Here is a 9,371-nt window from a genome sequence, read left to right as displayed (position 1 = left end):
TAAATGGAAACCAAGTGAATTCATCCTAATGCTACTCCCGTGGACCGCTCACAAAGATAAAACCCACGTAGTGAAGAAACCACTATGAGTGGGGTTTTTCATAACTATTGATCATGTGTCACCTCTGGAAACAACAGTCCTAACATTGAAGGGGTCCTTCAAAACTTTTAAAGTTAAATGTGTTACCTTTAAAAGTAAAAGAACAAATGAGACTTTTGCTTTTATCTGGGAAGCAGGTCTCTTTTTAAAGAACTGTAACCAAAACTGTAGTGCAGAGAACTCTGAGCACGGCCACTTAAAATTAGTTGTATTTATAACAGAATTTTACTAGAAAAATAAAAACCCCCAAGATTAATTAAATAAGGTTATATACCCAAGAACAATGGTCAGAGGGTCCACTTATGAGTAAAGCTTTATACACTAATTGTATTGGTCTTCTATCACCTTGGGAGTTGTTACAATAAATCAGTGCAGGGTTTTCAAATCTCCAAGAGCAAAATCGAATCTCCTGGTCCAAGCCACTTAGTAGCTATAATGCCTCTACAGCTTTAAGTACTTAGCTTTCGGCATCTTCTTCTACCCAATGTAATAAACAATGTCCATAATTTAATAACCTAAAAAACTGCTATCTGATAATCTTTGAAGATTAAGTGTTAGCCATATGGAATGAGTTAAGGCTGGTATATGGCACAAAAATGAACCATGATATGCTAACACCTTTTGTTATTAAATCTAGTATTGTTGTTCAACGTCGATGAAATGAACAAATAGAACACTCCAGCTCCAGGATCAGCAAGAAACACTTTCTAAAATGCATTGCCTGTATAGCTAGTCTGGGTCTCACCCTGGTGTTAAGGGTCAGGGGTTTGGACCAGGTCCAGGGAGGCAAAATGTGTTGGCTCCGGTAATCTCAATTGACAGATGGTATTCAGTTGACAGAAGGACTAGTCTAGAGGGTCTGAAATGGCCTGTCTCTCCTTCTAGTTGACTTGGATGATGTGAGAGGAGGGTGGATCCCAACAGAAACTGTTATCTTAAATGTCTCAAATGAATACCTGCCTACTTAAGAGGAAAGAATGCATGGGAGTTGAATTATATGGGGCATATTTTACTGTGGGGAACAAAACATACACTTAAAACTCTGCAGCTATGGATTCCCAAGTGCCATCAACTTGAAGTAGATCTTTCTGATTCCCATGTTTCTTTAGCCCTTTTAACATCAAAAGGACTCTTCCTCCCTCTCTCTTTTCCTCTTTTTTCCTCTCCCCCCCCCTCTCTGGATCCCTCCACCCAGAATTTTTGCATGTCTTTGTCTGGATTCTGAGTCTGCACTTTAAACATTGATTCCACTCTACCCATCTTTCAAAAATATACCATACATCCCACGACACTACACTACACATGCTATGCCTCTACAGTTTCTAAGCTGTCAAAGTGGATGCTGGGAAAATTCTTGGAAGCCCTTACACTATGGTATTCAATGTCACTAAATTATGAACAAAAGCAAGTGTGAATCCACAGTAGTACAGATTAAGACTATATATATATATATATATATATATATATATATATATATATATCCATGCTCCATGCTCCATGCTACCATTTGCAGAATCCCTAAAAATGACCTAAAAGGCAGGTGGCATTTTAAGCCATTTAAGCCATGGGTGTGACAAGAACGAACCTGCATTGGAAAGAATTTTAGTTCTTAATCACTTGTAACTAAAAGTCTTACTCTTGCAAGTATCAAAGTATTTGACCATGAAAGCACACCCCTCCTCAAGGCTCAATGCTGCTTGCTGGTGCAGAGGAGGGCCACTCTGAGTTCCATCAGCATCACAGTAAGCTTTGGGAGTCATTCAGGATGGAGGGAACAAGGGTAGTGACTTCTAAGAAGAATTTTTTTTGAGGAGTGGAAGGCACACTGGCTTATAGAACTTTGAAAAATCATGATTTCATAGGAATTAAACTGGATATGGGAGCTCTGCCTAGTGTTCAAAGATACCTTTTCAAGTTCACTATATTTTGCCCTCATCTCCAGTCTTTTAGAAGAAGGTTAGGAACAATGTTTTCTCTTTGTTGTATGAAAAGGCGAACTTTATAGCATGGGAAAGGCAGAGGTAGGTGTTACTTTTTTTTGCCCTGCAAATAAAGGGATGTACTAAAGCTCTGTCTAACATCTGGAGAAAGAAGCAGAGAACCCTCAGGGGGGAAAAAAAGAACCTTGTTGTGGTTTGCCCTGAAGTTATCTGTATTTTGATGCTAATTCCACTGCCCCAAGGACAGCTTCCTAGTCACTACTCAGGAATCTGGTGACTTCACCAGAACCACCTCCCCCCACTGAATTTGTAAAGTACAGGTGAGGGGCAGGTATGGGATAGAAGGAGGCCTGTCATTGGAGGAGAAGGAAGGATGGGCGGGAGAGAAGATTGAAGGAAGAGGAGGAGACTAGAACAGAAAGGAAGAGACAGGAAGGAGAGAGAGGCCCAGAAGCCGTGGCAGGGCGATGGAGGCTGACATAAAGATCTCGCTCTGTGTATTTACAGGTTGTTATTAATGTTCCTAAGGGATGGATGGTACTGGGCTTTATATAAGCACAATTATATCTTACCAATTGGGTCAAAGGTTATTGTGTTGTGTGTTCTTTTATGTGACGGTTTGAGTGTAGGAAAGTGTGTGGTGGCAGGAGACACTGGGCCATTGAGGAGTTGGAATGTGTTTCCGCCAAGATATCTAGCGGATATCTTGGAGCACCGCGGTGCTGGACCTAGCGGGGTAAAAGACAACTATACTTTTTTATTTATTTTTATATTTTTACAACAACAGAACCTAATTTCAGCCCTGAATTTGAGTACATTTTGTTGACCATAAACACTGTTACTGACCATAAAGACTGTTATTAACCAATGCTATCATTTACAAAACACCTAACGTTTTCTCCAATAGCCAAAGTAAATTCTCTCATGAGCATCATATAAGGCTGTGTAACAGTTTATAACACTATTGGCATAGTTTCTGCTCCCCCCTCCTACCCCCAGGCAATTAGAGAAAATACTAAGAATTAGCTGCATAGACAAAACAGGAAATCACAAACAGAACCACAAACATAAAGACTTCTTTTTACACTCACTTCCCACTGTCACTTGACAATACTTTATTAAAAAGCCTTTTTCAAGGTGTTAAACTCTTTAGCATTTCCAAATAAGAGAAATATCTCAACAATGCCAATGTATAAAGGCACCAGGTATAAGAGTCAGCACTTTTATGAGAAACTTATCTTGCTAATAGAAGGGTGTGTCTACCTGTCACTGAATAGTATACCTGAGGTTTTATATGGTTCTACAGAAGAGACCAGTGGTGTCAATCTTCACAAAAGCCTTTTTAATCCACTTTACTTGGAAGTTTACACTAGAAGAATACTGAAACAAGCAGCTAAAATATAGTGCTGCTTTCCAAAGAACATGCCTGTCTGAAACTCATTGATGATCCTTGGGTATTGGTTCTAGTGAGATTACTAAACAGCTTTACTTACAGAGAGGCAAGCTATTTAGTTCAGTGAGCCGCTCAATTCCCCTTCCACTCAAGTGACCCACAGCTAGCAAAAAGATTTATCCTGCCTTCAGGGGTCCCAGAACTGGTAGCCTAAGTTAAGACTAGAGCCCAAGTCAATAAACAGTCTGAACGATAATCATTGGAAATTTCATTATTGCTAAAGGAATCAATTATTGTTCTAACAAGTTCGGTCCAAACAATATGGGAAATTAATTGTTCCTATCCAAAGGAAAGACTGGGTCAAAAAGGTGGAACTGAGACTAAAGGCAATCCAGAGGCCCATCTACCTAGGGATCCATCCCATCTGCAGGATGCTTGCTGACAGGAGCTTAATATGGCTGTGCCCTGAGAAGCTTTGCCAGCACCTGACCATTACAGATACAGATACATACAACCAACCATAGGTCTGAGCCCAGGGACCCCAATGGAAAAGCTAGGGGAAGGACTGAAGTAGCTAAAGGGGATTACAACCCCATAAGAAGAACAATATCAACTAACTGGACCACCCAGAGCTCCCAGGGACTAAACCACCAACCAAAAAATACACATGGACGGATCCAGATACATAGGTAACAGAGGATGGATGGCCTTAATCTGAAATCAGTGGTAGGGAAGGAGGCTTGATGCCCCAGCGTAAGGGAATGCTAGAGGGGTAAGGCAGGAGTGGGTGAATGGGTGGAGGAGCACCCTCATAGAGGCAAAGGGGAGGAGGGTGTAGGGGGATGAGATGGGGGTTGGTGGAGTGGTAACCTAGGAGGGAGATAACATTTGAAATGTAAATGAACAATATGATTAATAAAAAAGAAATGAAATTAACAATCTACAAGTAATTCATAACTTTCAATGGTTTCTTGTATAAGTAGGGTCATTTGTTTTAATGCAACCTTTAGTTAGGCTATATTAATAAGATCATCCTCCCTCCTCAGATTCTTAATATACACATTATTTTCATCAGTGATAATTGCTTACAGTTACCTTTGATATATCCTGTCTCTATAATGAATAGGTAGTATATGTGTTCAGTCCATCCTGCAGACTGCACTGGCACATTAAAATTTACCATAGTTATTCACAAGTAATAGCTTCAAGTGACTCTCAGTTCAATGTACTGCATTTAAAATGCCAAAAGTCGGGTTTGGGGATTTAGCTCAGCGGTAAAGCGCTGGCCTAGCGAGTGCAAGGCCCTGGGTTCGGTCCCCAGCTCCGGGAAAAAAAAAAAAGATCACTTGGTGCTCTTTTTAGAGGGCTCTGGTTTGGTTTTAAAATGCCCAAAGTCTTTCCCCAAATGCTCACCTAAATTTGGCAAAATCCTTTTTTCTTTCCATACTTACAATTGTTGAGAATGTGCAAAAAATTAATAAATTTGAAATATACCATAAGTTGTTGTAAATAAGGCACAATGTTTCTCTCAGTGTGATTAATTGGACCTTTTTAATGTGACACATAAGCTGGAATATTTTGGCAAATTAAAACTGTATAAATGGAAAAACAGCCAATCATACATCTTTGCCAATTTTCAAGTAGAAATCTTTCCTATCAAGTTCCTTAAATTATTTTAAAACATTCTAATGAAATCTAAAACTCACATAGTTTATGAATTAATGTCTATATAAACAAATTTTATCTGCAAGGATTATTATTTTTTAACCTTTGAGAACATGGCTAGCACAACGGCCCTGTTCTGTGTTTTACAGTTAACCAATGGGCTGTAAGAATCAGTTTAGTGTAGCATCTAACTTGTAGCCTTTTACTTCTGTAATATACAGCTTACATACAAGATTTAAATAGCACAGAAGATGTTATTTCTTGGCTAGAGACCAATTAAGTAACTACTGATGGAAGCACTTGCTACCTGCCTAAAAGGAAGTCTGTGGTTTCCTTCTTTAAATTGCTGAGTTTTAATGTCCATCAAAAGGCTGTTATCACAATGAATTATTCATCCATTTCAGTCTACCACAATTTAGCACTATACCCAAGGAATTCAAGCTGGAAAAAAAATGTAGCCAAAAGTGTCTACCCAAGAACTCAAAATATTTTTGTTTGTTTGTTTGGTTAGTTGGTTTTATTTTTTGTTTGGTTTTGGTTTGTTTTTTTTTTTTTGGGGGGGGGTGGCTAGACATTTACAAATTGTTATGTCTACTGTGTAGAAGTATATGCTTAAGGGGAAAGTGCTCATACTACTGAAAAGGAAGACTGAGACATGAAATTACCAAAAGTCGTTAGGGAAATCGCTGATCACATAGGTACATGCATCTGTAGGCATCTGCACCTATTGAAGAGGACCCGGGAGGGAACCTTTCCTTAAGGATGAAAGGTCACTGCGTTTGGAGATGTCGGGTGTCATTTCCTCTGTTTGTCCCTTGGTGGAGTTCTTGAGTCACTTTCTCCCTTTCCCTTGTACTTTTTGCTTTATATTTCTCTCCAGGACTGGCTATCATGTTTACTGTATTTAACCTTTTTTTTTTTTCCGTATTCTTGTGAATAATACAACGTCTATTATAAATGAAAGACTCCCGACCCCGAAACCCTGCCGCTGGCACTTGCTTCCTAGCCTTACTGCAAACTTTGTTGTCCTTACTTTTTTGCCAGTCTTCTCTTTTTAAAGACTTAAGCCACACTAGGGACCTCGAACACTATCGCCACCCCCACCCCCGCTCCGTCACCGACATTCTTAACTGAAAAAGTACTTGAACTTTTAAGTTTGGAGGACGATGTTTAGCAAAGATAAGCATGAAATATCTGGATTTTAATCAATTTCATTTTTATGTCTGCTTTATTTTATATGTACGGTTATCAAGGGGCATTTCCTCTTTAACAACAAAGAAAAGAAACATTGCATCGCAGACGTTCAATATTCCCTAAAAATGTGCTTCCTCCAAACGATGACGTCCCGTTACTGATCAAGGCAGTCTTTAGAACACTACTCCTCTTCGGTTTTGTCTGCCAGAGAAGCCGCGGCGACGGCAGCGGCGGCAGAAGCAACTGCAACCTTTTTAATTTCTTACAGCCGGTTACACTTTTTGATCCCATTTCCTCGTGAACCTTGCCTCTCAGGTTGAGAAGATAAAAGCAGCCTCGGGTCTGAGAGACCGGGTGGGGTCTGTGGGTGGGAGCGAATCCGGATATCACATTCCCCTGGTGAGGTCTGCTACTGGGAGGATTAAGTCCCTGGGTTCCATTTAATGAAATTGCTGAGCACTTGTGACACTGGCTCTAAGACTGCGGAAATGGGGCGGGGGTAGTGGGGGAACTGCTGCTCGCCTTCATTCACCCTGCGCACCGGCTGGAGGCTGGAGCGATGGTGTCAGCGCCCAGACAGGGGGCGGAAGAGGATTGGGAGCAATGGCCGCTGCAAGGGCGCTAGGAGGGTATCACCCCCCTTTACCCTCTTCCCGCCCATTCCATTCTAGTCCTCAGGAACCGCTCTGGGGAGCAGAGGAGCTGCCACTTCTTGGCTGCTCTGGTGGAAAGGTCGGAGCTGGCGACTAGTGGGGGAGGGAGCAAAGCAAGGTATCCCGGCCCAACAGCAGCCTGGCCGCGCTGCTCTCCATGCAGCACACGTCGGACCCATTTCCCACGCTGGCTTGGCTCCGCGGCACAGTCGGTGGGGATAAGTGGGGAGGGCGGGAGGAGGTTACCTCCCTCTCTCAGAGGAAACCACTCCACTGTGAAGGACGCGCTGCACCCCTGTCCCCCAGTCATCATGGAAAAAAATATATGCAAACTCTAGGGAAGAGTAGACCACTCAGTCACTCCCTCCACCCTTGCCAAGAGCGGCGGGAAAATGCTTGAAGAGGCAGAGGAGGGTTATTCAAGTTTATGGTCTGGCAAGGGAAGAGGTAGTGCATAATGTCTTTCTGCCCACGCGATTGCCTGAAGTTTGCAAAATTCTAGTAAGGCAACGAGTGGAGTGAGTGCAGTGTGCCACACCGCCACGCATCGGAATGCACAGTGCAAAGCCTCGCAGTGGAGGTGATGTCCCCCTTCCCATTCCAGTCTGGATCGGGAGAAAGCAGGCAGTCAGATAAACCTCTATTCTTCCAAATGTAAGGGGGACATCGCGTTACGGCCACTTCGTCGGCCGCTGAGGCGCTGCGGCGCCAGCCCCCTCCTGCAGACTGCGGCGGTGCGCACTGAGCCTGCGCGCCAGGCTTTTCTCGCTGATGCTGCAGATACAGAGCTGAGAGCTCTGGCGGCAGCGGCCGGAGGGTTACGGGGAAGGCCGTTCTATCCGAGGAGAAGGAGGAGCCACCCCTCCCGGAAAGATGCTGCTTTATGGGACAGGAAAATATTCGCCAGCTCCTGGCACATACTACTCACGGCAGCGTCCTCTGTGCTTCCACCCCCGCCCCTCCCGGGAGAGCTTGGAAACCACTGCCGCTCCCCCACCCCCGCCCCCAAACACACTCCTTTTCGCTGAGCTCCTCCAAACAACCGCGCGCTTCCTTTGCTCCTAGACTTTATTGGTATTTGACTTATTTAAATCATTCTGCCTCCTCACTCTGGTTTCACAAAGAGTAAAATTGATTCTCTGAGTATTGGACCCGGGGATGTAAATTTGTCTTTAAAGGGGCCCTTAAATTCCCAGCAACATTCTTCGAGATAGAAAGGATGCTACCCCCAATACAACCTACTACCTTCGTCTTTCTTACTCTTTCAGTAGAGTGTCTTTCCTTCGACTGTGTGAAATAAATAAGAAGTGGGCTTCTATTCTAAAACACCATCAGCCCTGAGATCTGACTGAGATGGTCATGACTGAGAACCGGGGAAGCCTCAAGCCAGGGAATGGCAGGGAGCATCACGAGGCACAAAGTCAAAAGGAGAGAAAAGACGTTAGGCACACTCGGTACACAAAGTTGCCATTAAAGTTTATTTCCCTTATATCCAGATAGGTGACGCTACACTTTGCCAGTTACTAAAAGCTGCAGGCTCTGCTCAGAAAATAATATCCAGGCTTCTAGCATGTGTTTTATTCCCCAGGCGCGTGCACACACGGTCTATCCCCAGTGAGAGCCGGATGACAGGAATTCCAAGCATTTAAACAAAGGCAGGCATTCTCCCCTCCCCAACCCAGACCTCCAAAGTCAGTGCTCCAAAAAAGGAACCTCTCTGGCTCTCACTGGAGTTTGATGATCTCTCTTCACTACTGCAGCCCGTCACCGTTTTGCAGAACACAAGCTTGGCTTTCGGAACTCAGACCTCGTCCTCAGCCTACCAGTAGCAATTCACTAACCCAGATGCTAAATTGCGAAACGAACACACGTTGCGGGTGGGAGTTGAGGCGGAGGGGGCATCGTCTGTAGGTGGACGTGGGAGGAAGGTATACTAACACCCTCACTTCAGCTCTTACCCACGCAGCTGGGTTTAGTCAAGGAGGAAATCTACCAGCCCTAGATGGGGAAAATAATCATCTCCACCCCCACCCCAAACTGCCCAAGGAGACTAGACTTTGGCTTAGCTTCTAGGGGCTGAGATTGGGCAGTCCTCAGTCGCCCCCAGGAACCGAAGTCTGGCTTCCACGAGCGCGGCGGCTGGCTGGTACTTCCTCCCGCCTCCCTTCCCTGGGCCGTCCTCCCTGGTTCTCCGCAACTGTGTAGTTTCGGATTCCGCCGCCGCCGCTGCAGCGTCGGGGACAAGTCTGAGTCCAGAGCCCGCGGGCTTTCCGCAGCAACCGCCACTTTATGCAAACTTGCGGGTTTCCGGCTAGGGGGTAGGGAGAGTAGAAGCTTCCCCGTAGCGATTCAGTGTCTCGGAACACCCACAGCCGGAGAGGCGGCGGGAGCGCGCTCACCAGACTCTGCTAGACGCGAAAGCGGACG

This window comes from Rattus norvegicus, chromosome 14, assembly GCF_021556685.1.
Source record: "Rattus norvegicus strain SHRSP/BbbUtx chromosome 14, alternate assembly SHRSP_T2T, whole genome shotgun sequence".
Classification (NCBI taxonomy): Eukaryota; Metazoa; Chordata; class Mammalia; order Rodentia; family Muridae; genus Rattus; species Rattus norvegicus.
This window is presented reverse-complemented; position numbering follows the sequence as displayed.